The following is a 20,712-nucleotide window of genomic DNA, read 5'->3' as shown; positions in this document are numbered from 1 at the left end:
CTCATGGCGCTCCTGGCAGAGCCGGAGCTATGGAGGCTCCCAGCACCTGCTGTTATCTCGGCTGCAGGGCGGTGCGGGGGGAGCGTTCAGCCCCGTGGTGTGTTTTGAACCACACACACCAGACAGCTGCCAAGGCCCTTATCTGGAGGGTTCAAGGAGCCCCAAGAGGCTCCCCAGGGGCCGCAGGTAAAGCAACCCATCTGCGAGGCAAATTGCCCAAGGCCCGGCGGGACTCCAGCGCTGTCTCTGTAGGGCTTCCCACCAGGGAGAGGAGAGCGGGCAGTGATGGGGCACAGACAGCCCTAAAACTACCCCAGGTAACACAGCTCTTCCACCCATCACCCAGTCCTACAAGGCCATGGCTGCCTGCCTCCCCTCCAGGGCTGCTGAGTGGGTTTCCCGTATCAATACCCCATACCAATAAGGAGGTCTCAGCAATGGCAGCCCTGTGATGAATGCACACACCTTTCTCCTCAGCACCCAGTGAGTGCCCAAGCCCCGGCAAACCCTTGTCCAGAGAAAACCCCTCCAGGCACCCACACAAGCCCCTGGAGTGGAGATGGGTGCTCCTGCTCAGTGCCCCATCAAATGCTGCAGGGAGGGAATTTTAATGTCCCAGCAAGGAGCTTACCAGCAGGGCAGCTTGGTCCCAGACTCTTGCTCCTGGTCACTTCAGGCCACGGGACTGCGGGGACGGTGCAGACTTGGGAGAGGCAGGAAAAGCCCCATAAACATGGAAGCAGTTGCCTGCCCCAAGGCCAGTGGTTTAGGGGTGCAAGAGGAGATATAGCACCCGGGGGGGCAGGAGCTGAAGAGGGACGTCATTTCTGAGGCAACGTCAGACAGGGAGAGATAAGCTGTTCTTGGGAGCCTGTTTGCAGAGACAGGATTTGCAGGGGCTCTTCCAAGGAGCTGGTTTCCTTAATGACACCCGCTAGGCTGTCGTCCCCGGAGGGGAAAGAGCATTCTCTTCAAGCCACAACCTTGACCTGCTTCTTAGCAGGCTGAGGAAAGAGGCATGTTTTTCCAGGGCTAGGTTTGGGCTCCATTTGTTGGAAATTCAGAAAAATAAAGACCCTTTCTCCCAAGAGTGGAGGGAAGGATTTGCTCAGGGCTCCACTCAATGCAGCTGCAGAAACCACCTCCAGGACCTGGATGGTGCCTCCAAGCAGCCCTCAGCACCTCCAGGGGAGGTGTGGTGGAGTGACCCACTATGGGCAGGCACACCATGCACATGCCACCTGCCCATGGCTTCCCATGGGTTCAAGGAGCACCAGAGAATGCCTCCTTGCCCCAGACCTTCATCCTCACTTGGCATCCTCTGCAGCCAGCTGGACCTTCCATGTCTGCAGGGCCGGCCCAAGCACCCCAGAGCTGCTGGCGTGGTCGATGGAAGTGCTGCCCAGCTCTGCCTGGGGGCCATGGGAAGGGGGGGTGCTGAGGGAAGGGGTGCTTCCCAGGGTTGGCCTGGGGGTTGCAGCGGGAAGAGACACAATGGGAGGAAACCAGGTTTCCGCTTCCCAATGGAGAAAACCTTACAGGACCCTGGGGAGAGCAACCGGACACCATTAATGTAAAAATCAGCTGCAGTGGCCAGAGGCAGCCCTGAGGCAGGAGCAGGTCCTTCTTGCATCTCCATACCTGGGGCTTGGTGCAGCGGTGGCACAGGCCACCACATACCAGGAGAACCATGCACGCACAGAGGCAATCCCAACCATGACACAGCACAAGGCACAGTACCGGCTCCCAGCTCCCCTGCAGGCAGTGACACTCCTTACTTCCACCCAGTCTGGTGGGAAAAGGGATGCTCCCTGGTGGGCTGGGGCAGCACTTAGGTAAGAACCCCTGGGGCACAGCTGCCAGATGGATCTCTTGCTTTAGTAGCTCCCCCTGAGTCATGCTTGGGCTTGCTCAAGAGGAATCCCCATCTGTGCAGATGGTATCTTGCTTGGCCGCACCTTGGGCAGCAGCTACAGCACATCAGAGGGATTGGCTGAGCCTACAGGACAGTGTCCCCATTTTCCCCCACATGTCTGCAGCTGAAAGGAATGCAGGTGAGACCCATAAGAGGAAGCACACAGCAAGACAGGACGAGAACAAAACAGCTCGTGGCCAGACAAGCCTGAAGACAAGGACTCAATGAATGAGACAAAACCCATGGGAAAAGTCCCATGGCCAAGGAATGAAAGCAGGGAAAGATGAGTTTCTCCATAACCTGCCTTCTCCTGGGCTTGGTAGGACCATAACTACCTGCAAAATGTGGCTATTCCAAGGTCGCCACTCAGGAGTGGTACTGGAGGGGAAAAGCAGCCCTGCAGGAAGCCACCTGCTGTTGGTGGCCCCAGGGTGCTGGGATAGGGAGTGGAGAGGATTCCTCTGTTCCTGGTCCCAGGACTGAGCTCAGACCTGGCAGACCCAGGAAGGAGCCAGGCAGGAACAACACAAGGGTACAGAGCAACCTGTGGTGAGGGCTGGGGGAGAAGGATGGGGACAGCTTACGTTGCAGCTGGGAGCTCCTCAAAACAGCCCTGCAGTGACGGGCAAGGCAGGGGGGGCTGTGAAATCATGGGAAAGCCCCTTTAAATCCTTCCCCAAGCTATACATGGAGCTCCCTCTATGCACAGAGCCCCTGACATAGGAGGCCTGGACAGTATAACTCGATCCCAAACACGCTCTGTCCTTCCAGCTCTGGCTGCTTTCCATATGGAGCTAGTGCCGGATGCAAATGGGCAGAGCCGTCAGCAGCCAGGCAGGACCCTCGGGGCGCAAGAGCTGCCCGCACCCAGTGGGAGCTGCTGATCCACATGGTCCTGGGCCGTGCTGTCCCCTCGGCTCGTGTGGGTCCCCCCTCTCCCCATGTGGAAGAGCACCCCCGGAGCTGGATGGGGCACGCCTTGCCCCTGCACGCAGACACTCAGCGCAGGCGCTGCAGCAGGCTGCCAGCGCGGCCGGGCAGAGCTCGTTTTGCCCCCACTGGCAATTTCTGGAGGCTGGTCCAAGCTGCACGGCTGCTTCCAGCATCTCCTCAGCTCCCAGCCCTCGGAGGGCAATTCCTTCCTGCTGACCCCTGGCAGAGGCTGAGACAGAGGCACCAGGGACAACCACAACCAGGCCTGTGGCAGGTCGAGGTTGGCTCCGTCCTCTGCATGTCAGCTGTGCCTGGCAGCCAGGACAGGAATACAAGGGCTATTTTGGGTCCCTGCAGACCAAAGCGGCATTTCACTTGTAGGCCAGCACAGGAACAAGGGCCCTGGCTGACCGCTGCTTTTTGCATGGAATGTCCACAGCCCGACTGGGAAAGGGGATGGCAAGCAGGGAAGCAGGATTTGGCACCTGCCATGGTCCCTCTGCCAGCTGCCCGTCCTGCCAAGATCCTGCTTGTTGTCCGGACAGCCACAGTATCTCTCAAAGCCCTAACGCTTCAGCTGCTAAATACAGCCATTTCACAATGGATGGGGTTATGGCAGCTCTGCTCCAGGAAGTGGTTCATATCTGTCACCCTTAGCCAAGGGGCACCCTGATATCCCCAGAAAGAAAAGGAGGGAGAAACAAGGGGTGCCCTGGCTGGGTCTGCTCCTCGAGGAGCCACACACGCCTGCACATTTCCCAGCGGATCTTAAACTAGGCTGAGGGGAAGACGCAGCCCGCTGAGAGCCAGGCTTGCCACATCCCTGCTCTGCGGCAGCTCCAGAAGAGCCGCCTAGGCAGCACACGGGCTGTGGACCGGGGCATGGGAAGCCAAGGTGGCAGCGCGCCATCAGTGGTGTGGAGCGAGCAAGCAAAGGACTTGGAGTAAACACCCAGAGCGGAAACGCCACCGCTGGCACTCTCCTCCCTCCTCCCTGAACAGCTCAGCTTCCCCAGATGGCCTGGCAGGACTCGGGCAGGACATGTGGAGCCAGAGCAAGGCTCCAGGGGGACACCTCCTTCGGAGGGAATAACTCAGAGCCCAAACCTCCCACTCTTTGCACTGGCCTCGGCAAACCCATGGCAAACAGGAGAAGCTTTATGTGAGTAGGATCAGGCAGGGAGAGCCAACAGGAGGCTAGGAGCTCATCCCTGCATCTGCCCAAACCCTGGCAAAACAGTATCCCACACAACTGATAATAATAAGCCTGCTGCAAGCCGGGAAAGGGCAAGTCACATCCCCTCCAAATCCCAACCTGGAGGCACTGCCACATCTGTGCAACCAGCCACCACCCAGTGTGCTACAGCCATGAGGTCCTGCGCTGCCTGGGACCATAAGCATCCTCAGGGATGCCTCACAGAAGCATGGAGAACCCTGCATAAGAGCCACTGAGTGCTCTGCTCATGTGGAAACAGCGCTTTGCAGGCGTTGGCATTGGCTTGCAGGCTCTGCCAGCCTCCCCCGTGTTGATGTGGGGAGCAGAGGAGATGAGGGCGGCTTTGAGACACCCTGACGGTACCATAACCTTCATCAAGATGTGCTGGCCATCTGGCAAGGCATCCTGCTGGAGCTTGCCCAGGTGCCTGAACACGCTCGGATGCTGATGCGCTCCCACAGCGATGCTGGGAGATAGGGAGCCCAGGGGCCGAGCCCTGATGAAGGGATCCCTTCTGGCACTCCACATCATCCCTTGCAGACACAGAGGAAGGAAGGGAGGGACAGCTGGTGACAGACGACTTGTGTTTGTTTATTGAGGGCCAGGATTTTTACTGCTGTTGAGTTTTGTTTCTGGACGAAGGCCCCTCTTTTGGACCAAACCCAGCTGCAGAGCCCAGGCAGGGGAGCACAAGGCCCTACAGCAGCTCCCTTGACCCTCTGCAAGGCACAGCTCCTGCTCCACATCGCCTGGGAAGCCTGCACCCACTGCCCCCAGGGTAACAGCCCTGTCCGGGAACACGCTGGCAGATCAGTGCCCTGATGTGGTTCACCACACAGACACACCGGCCTTGTATTGCCACGAAGAGCGGGTGTGAAGATGGGAAGAAGCTGCAGGGAAGAGTGGATTGTTTCTTAATAGCTCGGTTGTGTGGCTGTTGGTCTGCCTCCTCCTGTGGTTAAGGGATAATGCCTCCAATCTCATCAGGATGGAGCAGAGATCTATCCAACCCTGCCATTGTCACCCACAGCCCTACACCTACAAACACCGATGGGCTGAAAGCAGAGTGCTGCCTGCATGCATTCTGCAGCAGTGAGCTCCCTGAGGGGGCAGAGGTCCTCTCTGGAGCAAATATCATCAGGGAGCTCATCCACAGCACTGAGGGAGGATGTCCCAGGCAAAAAGAAAAAAAGGAATTCCCTCCAACTTGGTCCTGAGGCCAAGAGAAGACAAAGCCTGTTGAAGGAAGGGCAGGCAGCTCCTTCAGCCCTGAGCCTCTGGCCAGGACCAAGAAGGGGACTGTACCACCAGTCCCTCCCACCTTCCTGAGCTGTTCTCCAGGAGCCATCCCCAAGCCTAAAAGGAAGGAGCTCCTCTCACAAGGGTTTCCCACAAGCAGACCTGTAGCAAAACTCAGATGGAGCTGCCCACCCCAAAGCCCTCGCTGCGTTTGAGCCAGCCCTCCTCTGGAGGTATAAATCATCTCCTTGTCCCTGCACGGCGTTGGTGGCTGGCTGCACTAAGCATGAGGAGCCACGCAGGGGTGAGGACCACACTTGGAGCTGCAGCATGGGCAGCAGTGGGGGAAGCCAAGCAGGATGGCCCAGTGGGACACCCCTTGCAGGAGGCCTGGACCATTTCAGTGGCAGTCCAGGGGCACCAGCAGGCATTCAGGCTGATGGCTTGCCCTCAGCACAGCAAGGCTGATGGCCCAATCCTGCTGCCATGACTCAGCCTTCGTACATGGCCGGAGCAGGCTGCTCCCAACCCAGCCTTGCTCTTCTCCATCTCCAGCCCCTGCCTGCTTCCTCCCTCTGCAGTTTCCCAGTCGGCTCGCTCCATGAATTTCCAGCTGGAAATCTCACAGCGAGGTGCCTTCCCATCAGACAAGTCCTAAAGGAAATGAACTAAAGCAAATCTCACTGGTAGTGGTGGGAAGAAGGCAATAAGGCTGTGCGGAAATCTGCCTGGTTTCCTGCTGGCTTCTGCATGAGCCAGCAGACAGGCAACAGGTCTTGGCTCCCCTTTGGCCTAAAAAACCCACTGTTCTCCTGGAAATGAAATCTGACTGTGCTTACCATGGCTTAAGTAAAGGCTGAAAGAGAGCCTCGAGCACTGCACCCGGAATGCCAGGCATAACAGCCATGCATACCCAGTGCTTTGAGCCTCCCCTTTCTTGGGATCGGTGAGACCAGGGAAAAGCCTGCTTCAAGCCAGAGCAGGACCAAAATGTCACAACAGTGATGCTATTCACACCACCACCATCAGCAGTGAAGTTACGCGCTATCCCTGTGCAACAGCTTCCCTTGTCTCATGGGAGCAACAGCCCTCGCACACGGTCCTCATGCAGCACCACGGCTCCTCTTCCACACAGGGACCTCAGAGCCCATGTACAGCCAACCCCCGTCCAGGTCTGCAGGGTCTGGAGTGGGAGATGGGGTGCAACTTCAGCTAGAGCACTTGGGTCCCTCCAGACCACACATCCTGATATAGCCAAACCCACCCAGCGTCCTCCCCTGCTCCACACACATCTTTCCCCATCCCACATCTTGCACACTGGAAGCATTGCTTAATCAAATCCTAATAGCTGGGTGGCTGTTAAAACCCTGACTTCTGCCCATGTGTAAATGCCTGCAGCTCACTCCGCACAGCGCTTTGCGTCTGAGCTGGGTCCGAGTTAGCATGGAGATGTGACCCCATGAGCTCGCTGTCCTGCAGCCCTGCAGGAACAGTGCCGGGCTGACAGGGGTCCCAGGGCAGAGCGAGGTGCTGGGGAGGCTCGGGAAGGTGCAGGGAGGTGAGTGGAGTTTGCACTGTGGAGGCTCTGTACAACCTGGCAAGGACCACAAGCAACAGCACCTTGCTGATAAGAGTGGGTGCTGCAGCTTCCTTAACACTTGCCAAGGACCTGCATGTTAGGCTGGACGAAAACAACATTGATCTACATGTGCCCCAGAGAAAGCACCGCAGGCTGCTCGCTGCCTTCCTAAAGCTGATGGCTGGTGCCTTCCCACCTGGGCTGGGCAGCTGGGTGCTCCCAGGCTCCCTCCAACCCAAAGGGCTGGTTCCCAAGTCCTGCTTCTGCCAGGGCAGCTGGGAATAGAGCCAGGCAGAATGAGGAAGGTGCAGCATGGGAATGGGTCAACGGGTGCCTTGTCCTCTGCGCCCTGACTTCCCTCCAGACCAGAACAAGGAGGGAGACAGGTCAGGACAGGGCAAGAACAAAGCCCATGGCTCACCTTCAAAGAGGAAGAGGCTCATTAATACCTCCCAGCCCAAGATAATAACAGCAAAGATGACATGATGGGGAAATTATGCCAGTAGTTAATATGCGGCTTGGGGTGGAAAGGTGAAGAGGGACAACTGCAGGATGGAGGTGCCCTACTGCCCTATGTGATGGCACCGGTTCAGGCTGAAGTGAGTTTCTTCAGCATCTTCACTGCAGGTACCTGGCACAGCATAGGGCCCTGCCTCTTGTCTGCACTAGCTGGGGGGGGGGATAGCCACTCAGCAAACTCAGCCACTCCTGGGGCCTGTGTTATAGCCCTCAGCACTGTATGAAAAAGGCCCTGCTCTGTAAAGAACATCTCAGTGAGCCAAAAGCAAGCCTACCTGTCTTTTCCAGGAGCAAAAGGCAATGGTGAGAGCAGGAATGCCCTGGAGGGCACATGTGTGGTGCTGGCACTGCACTGACACTGTATCAATAGCCCATGAGCCACAATCAGACAACCAGTGAACCTGAGAGAAAAGCATCCCTGCATAGTCACATCCTGAGATAGCTTTGTAGTGCTCTTGTGAGACCCCACTTGGAGTATTCTGTACAGTTCTGGTGTCCCCAGCGTAAGCAGCACATGGAGTTGTTGGAGCAAGTCTAGAGGAGGGCCACAAGGATGATAAGGGGGCTGGAGCATCTCCCATACAAAGAATAAGAAAATTTTAGCTGTTTAGCCTGGAGGAGAGAAGCTGCATGGAGACCTTACAGCAACCTGCCAGGATCTGAAGGGACCTACAAGGATGCCGGAGAGGGACTCTTCATCAGGGACTGTAGCAAAAAGATAAGGGGTAATGGCTTCAAACTTAAGGGGATATTTAGGTTAGATACAAGGAAGAAGTTCTTTACTGTGAGGGTGGTGAGGCACTGGAACAGCTTGCCCAAGGAAATTGTGAATGCTCCATCCCTGGCAGTGTTCAAGGCCAGGCTGAATGGTGCTTAGAGCAACCTGATCTAGTGGAAGGTGTCCCTGCCCATGGCAGGGGGGTTGGAACTGGATGATCTTAAGGTCCTGTCCAACCCAAACCATTCCATGATTCTATGAAGGCAGGGCTGGAGGGAACCCAAGGCTCTCTGGCGAGTGGGAATGATGCCATCAAGCCAGGATGGGATGCAGAAGGGGAATGGGATTTCCCATGTCGGCACTCACTGATGTCCCTCAATTGTGTCGGCTCACAACAGGCAACTGAGGGGCTGTTGGGCTGCTTCCTGCTTCGGAGCAGCCGGGAAGCGCATCCAGCTGCGGCCAACAGCTGCACAAATTCCTCCTGCAGCCCCCAGCCCTGGGGAATCTAGTGGGCTCAAGGATACAGGCTCACTTGTCTGCGATCCCACAGCCCCAGGGCTTGGCTGCTGCTGCCTTCCCACACAGCCCACAGCTCCACAGCCTGCTCCCGAGAGTGCTGGTGAGTACAGGCAGGGACTGTGTCGGTCTGGCAGTATTAGCACCTAGCAGGGGTGTGAGCTCAGATTTAACTACAGGCTCAGATTTTACTACAGGGGTGGGGAGGACAGCATAAAAGGGCTCCAACAGGAGCTCCTGGTGCTCCTGCCTGGGCCAGGCTCTCCGTTAACACAACTGGTTTGCTCAAGAAGGGGGGGAAAGAAATCTTCCACAGCATCACACAGCCAACTGAGAGCATTTTCTCGAGCAGGACCGGGAGCGACCCCGTCCCCGCGGCTTTGCTGCCAGCCAGGGGGCTGTGCCCCCACTGCTCGCACAGCAGCACATGGCGCCCAGCCCATGTGCCTTCCCATGGGTCCTCGCAACGCGCGCCCAGCTGCGGCACTGCACACAAACAGACACAAACACGGCGGCTCGGCAGAGATGTGCATCCCTGCAGCTGCAGGACCGCGGCACAAACCCCTCGGTGAAGTCCTGCATCCCAGCCACCACAGCATCACTGCGCTTCACCAAAACACATGCTGGCTGCTCTGCTTTGCCTCCCCAAAACCACATGTCCTCCCCACAGCAGTAACTACGGAAGGGGATCTGGAGTTGCCGTGAGAGGCAGCAAAGAAGGAAAGCCACAGAAGAAAAGTCCCCCCATCCCTAAAGGCAGAATGTATGCACACAACCCCCCCCCCCCCCCAGCCGCCACTCACACGCCGCCTTCCCACCTCGCTGCGGCGCTTGCGGCGCCGCTGGCTCCTTCCCAGGGCTCCCGGGGCGGGGGGGGAGAACCACGCACCCAGCAGCTTTGAAACGCTGCCGGGAGCCTCGGAGGGAGCCGGGAGGGGTTCGGAGGGGAGGTTACAATCTCCCCGACTTCAAGCCAATACCTTGAACTCGGCTGCCCACCGCTGCGCCCCGCTCTTTGCCGGCTCCTGCGCCTTCTGCCCCCGGCACGGATGGGAAGCTGCCTCCTCCTCCCTCCCCGCTCCGCAAACTCCTCCTTCCTCTTTTGCCGCCTTCAGCGCCACGCGGTTCCCGCATGGGTTTCCCCGCCTCCCTGCCGCGGGGAGGGAGCCGGTCAGAGGCGGCGGGACCCTCCGGGGCAGCCGCTGTCCCCCGTTCCACCGCGGAGCCCACCTGCGCCGCGCTCCGACACCTCCTCCGGGCCCCGCTCCGGAGGAAGCGGCGCAAACACACCCCCACCACATCCTGAGCTGCACCCAGCTCCGCGCTGGCGGCAGTGCCCTTACGTTAGTAAATATAGTAAACACGTTATACTACGGCGCTAAATGGGGCGCGAACTAGCCCTGTTTGCTAAGTCTATCGCTTGTCCCTCACGCTGCGTCCTAATGCAGGCAAAAACCCCCTCTGCTGGCAGTTACCACTGATGGGTGTAAATACACATATATATATATATACACACACAGAGGCATATATAGAATCATAGAATGGTTAGAGTTGGAAGGGACCTTAAAGCTCACCTAGTTCCAACCTCCCTGCCACGGGCAGGGACACCTTCCACTAGACCAGATTGCTCCAAGGCCCATCCAAGCTGGCCTTGAACACTGCCACGGACAGGGCAGCCACAGCTTCTCTGGGCAACCTGTTCCAGTGCCTCACAGTAAAGAATTTCTTCCATATATCTAATCTAAATCTTTACCCTCTTTCCGTTTAAAACCATTCTCTCTTGTCCTGTCACTACATGCCCTTGTAAAAAGTCCTTCTCCAGATTTCTTGTAGCCCCCCTTTAGGGACTGGAAGCTTCTCCAAGGTCTCCCCAGAGCCTAATCTTCTCCAGGCTGAACAAGCCCAACTCTTTCAGCCTGTCCCCATAGAAGAGATGTTCCAGCCCCAATCATCTTTTATATATATATATATATTTGGGTGTATGTGTGTGTGTATATATACATAATTATCATTATCTTGGGTTGCAGAGAGGCTCAAAGACAGCTTTTGCACTGTGCATTCATGGTGGTGCTACCCAGGATGGCAGGTAATGTGCAGACCTCTCTAAAATTTAGCCATTCCCCTGTATCCAAAGGATAAGAGTGTCGTGTGTGTCCAGTATACAAAGGGCAGGCGTGGGCTCAAAGCCAGGGTTTTTTCCAGCTGCCCATCTCCAGGTTCCTATCTCTCCGAAATAGCTATCTAGTCCACTGTGATAAAAGCCTGTCGGTTTGCTTAAGTGCCAAGGTGCAGCAGGACTCGAGGTACTTTGTCCCCCAGCAATGGGGAGTGCACCTGAATCCAACCTCATATCAGGGTGGTTAAATGTTCTGCAGAAATCTGTTTTATGTATCTTGGTGTCTCCAGGTGCTTCTGCTGGAGCAGAGGCCCCTCCTCACTCTCTGTTCCCCTGTGCCGGCACCAGGAAGTCCCTGCAGCTGCTTTGACTGCAAAAGCGTTTGATCCATTAATAAACAGCCTTGGAAAATTCTCTGCAGACAGTGATGCAGTTTGGGTTGGAAATTAAAATCAGACGTTAAAACACCCCCGAATGCTCTGGCAGATTCCCATCCTCACGCTCTCACAGTGCGATGATCTCTAACACATTGCTGCAGAATCCAAGCACCAAGCTTGTATTTTAAGAGACGTGCAAAACACCACTACCTAAGCAAGAAGTCCCCAAAGCCCGAGAAAGAGGCAATGGGGACAGGGGTGAGACAGCTCCCAGTGCTTTCTGAGGCACAATGATGCCACTGCGGGGTGTCACCCCCAGGAAGCAGCTTCTTTGCTGTCCTTCTCGGTAGCAGCTTCTGCTGCTGGATCTCTCCCTCTTGCTGGTGATAGATATTTGTTGTGCTTATGCAGTTCTGGGGCCAGATAGCAGGGTGCACTGGCAACATCAAGTGAGCAGCAGACAACATTGTCAGATAGTAAGACAAGAGGCTCTGGTCTTAAATGTAAGATTCCTATCAGATCAAATTCAATTTAAAAGCTCCCATCTCCACTCCAATTAAGCTCCTGCTGTGTCTCCCAGGCGATGATGGATCCAAGCCCTGGGCCTGCTTTTCTTCAGCCCGCTTCCCCTAAGCCTTTCCAATCTGGAAAGTCTTCTTCTGGGTAAGCTGCAACACAGGGAAAACCTCTATTCTCTTCGCTCTGCCCTGCTCTGCTCTGCTCTGCTCTCCTCTCCAGAAAAAGCAAAATAGAAGAGCAAGGTTGCCTGCTGTGGGATGTCTCATGTCACGTCCTCTCTAACTTCCAAGTGTGCCCTGCTGTCACTTACAGAGCCCCATGACCTCCGTGGCAGTCCCTGGGACATGGATGCTGTGGCTCCTCAGTGCCCATGTTTCCCCTTGAGATGTCCACACTTGCTGCTCAGCAGCTGGAGCTAAAATGTGAGCAGCACTACAGTTTTATTTTTCTATATGAGCTCTGACTTTAGCACAGACTAAAAGCTGTGGGAACTGATGCCTGAGCGCAGGGTCCAGACTGGCGGTGCCCAGCCGAACTGCCACCATGCTTCCAGTAGCCATGACAAGGCTCTCAGCATCATTAAGAGTCTCAGGCTCCATCAGGAGGAGAAACACCACAAACTTTACCTTTGAGTGGATATTCTGGGAAGTGTCTGCTTCAGGAGAGGGGGAGTGCAGCCAGTGCCTCACCTCAGGCTTTCAGCAGCAGGGTACATATCACTTACCATCACCAAAGGACGGGATTAAGTGTTCTCTAATTCACAGCTCTGTTCCTGTCCACACAGCCGCTCCCAAGCACAGGAATCAACATCTCTCAATAGATAAGTCTCTCGGTGGAGAAAGGGGGGTTGAAACCCATTAGCACTGAGCAGCATCACAGCCACGGGTGATCGCAGGCAGACAGGAGGCCAGCACATACACCCGAGGGGAGGAGAGAAGAAAGGCAGCTTCCAGATCCTAAACACAGCATGGGCTGTCTTACAGTGTCTCTGCACAGACCTCAAGAGCAATGCACGGTCCTTGGAATGTCTGATGCCAATGTCGGTGTGTGATCTCAGGGGGACAACACCTCCTCTGTGAGGGGAGGTGACAAATGGCACAGCTGGTGACAAGTCACTGCCCCACAAACATGAGAAGCCCTTGCTGGAGAGCCCAGCTGCCCTGCTTCCTCTTGATGGGGGATGCATTGCCTTTGCAGAGCCCTCTGCTCCCAAGTGACTCTTGTGTTATCATCTTCGCCTTTGTGAGTACAATAACAAGCCTCCCAGAAGAAGCAAACAGCTATGGAAATGGTTTCTGCTCCAAACTGGAAACAGCTGGTGCTTTGCCCAGTGCTGGTACTGGGCCCACCGCTGTACAACACCAGTATGACACTCACAGCTAAGCGTTTCTCCCCTGCGTAATGTAGGCAAGGAGAAAAGGCAGCCTCGAGTGGAGGCTGGGGGCTTGTTGCTGTTCCACCCTCCCCATCCCCGAAGCAGCAGCATGGTGCCAAAATACGCCGCTGCTGTTGGCAGATTGCTGCGCTCCCCCGAGCAAAGGGGGAAGGCAGAGCCCTGCTTTCCCGGAGGAAGGCAGCCAGCAAAGCCTCTCCTCTGCGTAAAGCCGGGAGTCCCATGGACATGCTCCCCAGGACACACTGATGGGGCTCGAGCTGCCCACGTCTTCAAGTTTTCTTTCTGCAACCTCAAACGCGCACTGCAGGCACCTGAACCCCAAATTGTACACTCTGCTCAATGCTAGTCTGTAACAGGCAGAACAAACAGGCAAAGTGCTCTCCCTTCAGAGGCATCTGCTGCCAAACCTTTCACAAAAGCTGCTGAGTTTTTTTGGTGGTTTGCCCTCCCCACTCCTTCTTGTAGCAATTCAACTAAAGCTACAAAATCCAAAAGGGAAAAGCAAACAAACAGCTGGTTTGGAAAGCAAGAGTGAAAAGGGAGATTTATTCCAGGCAGTGGGTAATGCATCGTATGAGATGAAGGAATATTTTCCGTTCCTCTTGGGCAATATTTGAGTTTTAAGGCCTGAGGAGGCAGCATTTGCAAGCACTCAGTGTTTCCAGGATCCTCTACACTTGGCACCCACGTCAACCGTTTTCCTTGGAGATTTGCAAGCACTTTGCAACCATATATTAATAAACCCACCAGCCCTCCTCTGCAATGAGATTTACCTCTCCCTCTAATGTGCCTGTGCTTGGGGCAGGGGAAACTGAGGCACGGCGAGGCCGTTATCCTGCAACAGGGCAGGATGCACACGTAAAGCTGTCCTTCCCAGTGCAAAACTGCCCTTCCCTTTGCAAGTGTGACACACAGCGACAGCATTTCCCTCCATCAGGCTCTGCCTGCCCCATAGCTCACCTCAAAGAGCCTCTGCGCTAGCCACAGAGCAGAGGAACAGAGAGCCAGTGTGTTTAAAAGGCAGAGCAGGCAGGCAGGACTGGGGTAGCAAGCAGATTAGCAGCCGTATCCGATTCTCTGCATGTGTGACAAGGCAGCGGAGCACAGCCAGGTTGGGAAAGGGGGAGAAGGGGCATTTTAATCAGTCACATGGAGGGAAACATAGAAGATGCTGGACCTCTGTCAAGTGCCAGCAGGTTATTAACCTATTAGTCAATGGGGGTGGGGGGTGGGGGGAACACTACGGGGTCCTGGGAATCCCGTTATAATGAGACTGCTGGATGCTTTGATAGTCAAAGCATCTCAGCCTGTTGCTGAGATCAGTGAATGGCTCAGGGACAGTTTTAGTTTTCCTGTTCCCTTGCTGGCCCTGGCTGACCCTGGAGCAGGGTTCTGGTTCCAGAGCTGCTGGCAGACCCTTTCTGGGGTGGGAGTTCTCTGGTCATTACTTGCAGGGCTCCGGATGGTGACCCCCTGAGACCTCGGTGCCCTGCCCTGCATTTTGGGAAGAGAGGTGGCAGGATGGAGGCGATGCTCACCTGATGGCCTGAGCCTGGCTGGGATGAGGTGGGAAAGGAGCAGGCTACGATCCCCTTCTGAGCTCTGCCTGTGGCACGGAGATCCAGCCAGGCACGTCACCACTTGCAGGGAGCCATGCAGATCTCCATCATCCTGCCATCCTTCTGCTTCCTCACACGACCCAACCTGCCGGGATAAAGTCAGGCAGCCTGCCTGTGATTTCTTTGCCAGAGCGCTGAGGGCAGCAAAGGAGCAGCCCTGAGTGAAAACCTGCAAGGAGAGGCCAGGGAGAGGGAGGCACTTGCTGCCAATCGGCCCCACTGCCTGCCCATGCCCAGCATCCCACTTCCCTGGTAACAATGAGGTGCAAAGGGTGTGCACCGCTACCCCCAAAGCACTCACAGCTCCAGTGAGCAGCAGGGAAGGGCCTTGACCTCGAGCACCTCCAGCCAGTGGTGGGGCCGTGGGTATTTTCCAGCTGGGCAAGCAGAAACAAACCCCATTGTGCACTGGGCGGGCACAGCTCAGTAAGGGGCTTGGGGTGCCCAAAGGGCTCCCAGGGGCTGGTGTGGACAGTAGGGACCAGCCAAGCTCCAGCCCCTCTCAGGTGACCAGAGGGGAGGGCTGAGGGCCTGGTACCCCGTGGAGCAGCGTTATCTTTGGGATGCAGAGCATCTCCCAGCTGAAAGGCTGTGGGGGGACACAAACCCCTCTGCCCAAACCACTGCTGAGGGTCTCCCATCCCTGTCACCTCCTGGCACGATCCTTCCCACAGCAATCCCTCCCTGCTCCATCCCCATCCCTCTGTCTCCCTCCCTGCACCGCTGCTGCCCTCTCCTCTGCTCCAGCTGCCCATTTGCTTAGTCTTACAAGTATTTACTGCCTAATGACACCAATTAGCCGCTGAATTGCCGGGTGACTAGTTATTGAGTGACAGCAGCACAGCCACCGGCCAAGGGTTACCCCCGCTGAGACCTGGGCAAACTCAGGACACACAGCACAGGCTCCCACCAGCCAGGGTTAACCCCTGGCACAGTGACAGACAGCAATGCCCTGCAGCATTCAGAAATGGCAGCCCCAAGGCTGAGCAGCCAGCATCACCCTGTCATGGTCTCACGCTGGGTGTCCTTGGCGGAGGAGGGAGCTGGCATGGGCAGGGACAGCCACACTATAGTCAAGGTCATCTAGCCCATTGAAGCTGTGCCGGGGGCACATCCTGCTCCTTGGCCAGCAGCACCAGCCTCCCACGATGGAGCAGAGCCACTGAAGAAGGAGCCGGCTGGCACCCGGCCACCCTCGTAAAACACCATGGGGGAGCTGCAGGCAGCTGGGAACTGGGGAATCTGGCAGGAGGAAGAGGGTGGCAGCTGCTGTGCAGTCCCACTCCCTGCAAAGCCTTAGTAGAGCATGGCTGAATCAAGCCCTGAGCAGCCACCTGAAGCCATGGCTGCCCATCAGCCTTCCTGAGGCACGTCGGTGGCAGTGAGCTGGAGGCTGCCCACCCTGCATGGCAGGGCAGGGGCAAGGCACCCCCTGTTTCCCCAGCTGGGCAGGCTCTGTGGCCACTGGCATCACAGGGACCATGGCGCATGGCCACCTGCAGAGACGAGGGCTCCAAACACAAGCCCTGGCGCTCTCATGGCCGTGTTGGCCCCGGTCTGTGCCCGACTCAACAGCTGCTGGCTGGCGTGGCGGAATTCAGCCCTGTGCAAACGTCTGGCACGGCTCACTAAATCCTGTTTGGAGTCTAAGCTTGGAGACTAAGCCTGTCCCGTCATGCTTTCCCCTTGGGCGAATCGGCAGCAGAGCTGTGGCTGAATGCTCCCAAACATCCCCCAGGGAAGTCTCCAGGAAGGCCCTTTCCCACAGCTTCCAACAGCTTCCAACAGCACCAGCCATTCATCATTTCCCCTCCTTGCCAGTCATGCTTCCGTGGGTTCCCAAGTGGAAATGAGACCCCCAGGCCACCCGGTGGAGCAGAGCCATGAGACATCAAAAGAAGGGCAGGCTGGACGCATGACCAGCAGCCTGGCCATCAGGTATCACCTGGGCATCACCTGGCCTGCCCTCCCTCCTTGGCCCCCCTGCAAAGCTCAGCATCTGCCCATGGGCAGAGGATGTGCTCACACTGCCCAGGGAGAAGGGAACCCTCAAGGGGGGGTGTCCTGCACCCCTCACGCATGGGGCTGGGGGTGACTCCCTGGATGCCCTGCGCTCATGCTGCTGGGGGGGGGCTGGCAGAGTTTTGACTGTCCCTAAAGGGGAGCCACCTGCTTCTGGGTACTGCCCATCCTCCTTGTAAAGCCCCATGACCCCAGAGGGGTTTTTCTGGGGCTGTGCTGGGGTCTCTACTGGGTGCTGTGACGGGAACACCCCCCCGCCCCGAGCACCCCCAAACTCACGCGTGCCGGTGCTGCCCCCTGCTGGCGCGGCCCGGCGCAGCCCCCCCTTGCGGCGGTCCCCGGCCGGTAGCTGTTGGGGGTCCCCAACCCGTGGGCCCCCCACCCCCGTGACCGGGATTCCACGGGGAAGGGCTTAGCCAGCCGACAGGATTAAGTGGCCCCGCGGCATGCGGGAAGGAAGGTGGGAATGCAGAGAGGGGGGAGCAGCAGTGGCGTGCTCCCAAAAGTGGGGATCTGATGGCTGGTGACAGAAGGTCCAGCCTTTCTGAACAGGGAAGCATCATTCCAAGCTGTCCCTCGGGCAGTGCGATAGAGAAGGGCAGGCAAGGGCCTAAGTGCCAGCAGCCCACTCACTGCGAGGATGAGGCAGTGGGCTGGAGCAGGGAGATGGAGCGTTGAGACCCATGTGCGCCAAGTGGGACCAGGTACCCCAAACTGCAGGCAGCGACTTGGAGGGCTTGTGGTGTGTCCCCTGTGCTAACCCATGGCTGTGTGCAGAGCGGGACTGGGGATGGGTGGGAGGGAGCCAGGAAATCTCGGGTGGGGGATAAGCAGGGAAATCCTCCAGCTCTTGCTTTGGAGGCGGTGTGAAGGAGCAGGGCAGCGTTTGCCTGTTGGTAATATACCATGCAGAAGAGAGATAGAGTTAGGAAGCAGATTTCAGGGTCCTGCTGTCGCCCAGGATGGATTACCTGAGGACACAACACAGCGACAGTCACCCTGAGCACAATACCTGTCCTGTGGGGCTGTGCTTGCAGCTCAACTGCAGGCCATGGAGAAAGGGGTCCTGGCTGGTCCTCCAAGAGCCCTGAGTCTCACAGGGATGGGATGAGATGGGACAGGACAGGGAGAAGCAGGAGGCATTTCTCCTCAAGGTAGCACACTCCTCAGAAGGCAGTTTGCCTGCTTCTCCCCACAGCCCTGGGCTATAAGGCAGCCAGGAGCATCCTTGTGCCACTGCCAAGCATCCAGCATTACCTTCCCAGGGGCTCATGGCCTGAGGCTGACTCGACACATCCATCTCCAGCTGACAGCGACTCACAGACCGCCTCCGGGGAAACAGCCTGCTCTGCTAACACTGCGACACAGACCCAGTAATCTCCTTTCTGGCAAGCCAGAAGGGGAAAATCAGCCCTGACAACAGTGGTGGCTGGCTCCCCATGAAGAGCACCCCTTCTGAGGAGCTACAGGCATCACGACTCCCTGCCTTCTCCCTTCTCCCCATAGGACCTGCCATCTCCAGTGGCTGCAAGCAGGTGGAAAAGCCTCAACTGGCTTTCACCAGTGCTGTGTCCTGGAATGGCAGAGCTGGGAAGCTTCCCAGCAGGGCTGAGATGCTGAACAGTGCCCAGCAGTGCTGCTGCTGTGCTGCTGCTAGCCCTGCTTTGCAGATGTAGTCATGCAGGTGCTGGGATCCCTGCAAAAAGACAGGCTTCTCAGAAGAAAACGAATTCCATGAAAGCCTGGCTTCCTGGTAAGCCCTGGAGTGGCTCATTGCTGCTGGCAGCTAAGGTCAGGGTTGCCTGCTGTGATGCAGGACAGGCTGCTCTGCCGCTGCTGCCCGCATCCCCCGTCCCACTGCTCCCAGTGCTGCCCAGCTGGCCTTCAGGGATGTTCCAGCTGCTTCTGGCATGGAGCAGGGCTCCTTATATGCACATCACAAGCAGGCTAGCAGCAGCATGTGGCTGTGTTCTTCCACCACATCCTCCATCATCTTCCCTGCATGGAAAATGGCCTGGGGACTATGAAAAGATGAGTTTCATGGTTTCCTACCACCCAGCTGTGTCAGCTTCCCTTGCTCCCTACCTTTCCCCATCTACCGCAGCTCCTACAGTGCCTGCTTCCTCGCTGAGGCAGCGCCAGGGCATGGGAGAGAGAGGGAGAGTGAGCAGCAGCAGTGACCCTCTTTTCTCACCTCTTGCATGACGCTTTACTGGGTCAGTAGAGCAGTGCCCTGACCTCAAGAGGCAGCACGTATGTGGGGTAAGGGCCACCCCATGAAGCCTATACTGCCTTTACTTTTGCCTCTCTCTCCTCTGCACAAGAGGTCACGCTCCTGCTAACAAGCCTCGGATCTCGGGGGCAGCCAGGACCTCTACGCTAGGCCAAATCATGCTGAGGGCAGCCAGGGAATGGCGCCTGGGGAGGAAAGAGCTGCACAGGGAACAGCGCAAGGGTAGAGGGCAGGCTCCCAGCTCCCCGCAGTCAGCCTACAAATAGAAAGAGTCATGGGAGAGTGCCCAGCTGTGGAGACAAAGGGCCTGCGAGAGGCAGATGGGGCTGCAGAAGAAGCCCTGGCAGGGAGGTGAGGGGTGCCACAGCCCTAGGGCCTCCAGGAACAGGAAAGGCTCCCCAGCAGTGTCCCCTGTGGTGCAGGCACCTCTGGGGCCATACAGGAACACATGGGACTGGCAGGTCAGGGAGGGAGTCAATGCTCAGGGAAGGCTGGGACTGACTCCAGAAGGTGACAGGGGCAAGTAAGAAGTGGCCATGCCAGTCCTGGGGTGACATCCTGACGGGCAGGGTAACCAAACACCATACCTAGCTGGCTGGTGCTGGGGGGTGGCAGGGAGGCTCTTGCTGCCCCATGGCATTATCCTGGTGCCAGCCATACCTCCCGGGACAGGGACAGGGGCGGCGGGGGGGGGGAGGTAAGGTGCCAGCACCTAGGGGTGCAGGGCCGAGCGCGCTGGGGTGAAGCACCCGTCGGACCGCCTGCCACACCCCAGCACCCCAAGCCTGGGACGGGTGCCGGGGCTGCCCTGGGACGCTGCCGCTACCGCGGCCGGGGTCCCCGCTCTGCCCCAGCACCCCGCGTTCCCACAGGCACCGGCCCGGGCGGCGGTGCCCGGTTCGCAGACCCAGAACCTGGGACGCCGCTCCCGCACGGGCCGGGGTGCGCCGGGGCTCGGCCACGCTCGCTTACATGTTGTTTTCCTTTCTGTCAGGCTCGCTCCGCGGTGCTGCCGGCTGGCAGGGCAGGATCCCGCTCGGCTCAGGCTCAGGCACAGCGCTGCCTGCAGTGCCTGCCTGCGGCTCGCCAGGTCCTAGCGCGCTGCCTGCCGCCTCAAGGACACCACGCACAAGGGTGCGGGACAGCCCTCAGCCCCAGCCCGGGGCCGCAACTGGTGCTCCCACCCCTGCCTGACCCTGCCTGGCACGCCGCTCCGACCCAGGACCCCGCTACTGCAGCACCCGTGTCTGCGAGAGGAATGCTGCTGGGGTCCCCCGCTGTCGCAGCCCCGGCACAGGGATGCTCCGTGCTCTGGGTTTCCCCAGTGCCTCCCCTCCCCCTGGAGCAGACGGCTGGCCCTCCCGCCCCTGCGCGCTCCTGGGGACCCTGCCCCGGGAGGGGGACACGGCTGTGCTGCCAGCCTGCAGCCCAGGCAAGGAGAGCAGGGTGCCGGCAGCAAGCCCCACCACTGCTGCTCCCCCCTTCCACTCCCTGCCTGCAGCGGGGCCAGGCTCCAAACCCTCCTTGCAGCCACCGGTCTGGAAAGCCACGGGTCCTGGTTGGAGTCCCAGACCTCTGTCCCCCCGGGGTTGGAGAGCAAGGCAGCGGGTGATGGTTCCAGGAGCTCAGCACAGGCTGCAGGGTGACCTTGCAGCAGCACTGCCGTGCAGCCGAAATGGAGGGCAAGTCCTTGGCTCGGCGGAGGAGGGCTTGGAGCCAGACCCCCAACCTGGTACCCGATGGAACAAGGCACAGCAGGGACAGCTCTTGTCCTGCTCACCCCCCTGCCTGC

The 20,712-nt window shown here is 57.9% G+C and overlaps 1 protein-coding gene across 2 annotated transcripts in view; it reads right to left on the bottom strand.

Moving 5' to 3' along the window:
- HSP90AB1 (heat shock protein 90 alpha family class B member 1) overlaps nt 1-9,885 on the bottom strand; it is a 29,913-nt gene extending 20,028 nt beyond the window's left edge. The window contains exon 1 of one of the 2 annotated variants that reach the window (XM_030499429.1): nt 9,619-9,885. The gene's annotated coding sequence lies outside the window, so the exon portion shown is untranslated. Of the gene's footprint in view, nt 1-631; nt 780-9,618 lie in introns of those variants that run through there. The other variant, XM_030499428.1, reaches the window with a different exon arrangement.
- Nucleotides 9,886-20,712: the final 10,827 nt, after the last annotated feature.

Source organism: Strigops habroptila, chromosome 10, assembly GCF_004027225.2.
Source record: "Strigops habroptila isolate Jane chromosome 10, bStrHab1.2.pri, whole genome shotgun sequence".
Lineage (NCBI taxonomy): Eukaryota > Metazoa > Chordata > Aves > Psittaciformes > Psittacidae > Strigops > Strigops habroptila.
The sequence above is the reverse complement of the archived record's forward strand: the minus strand, read 5'-3'. Positions and strand labels throughout refer to the sequence as shown.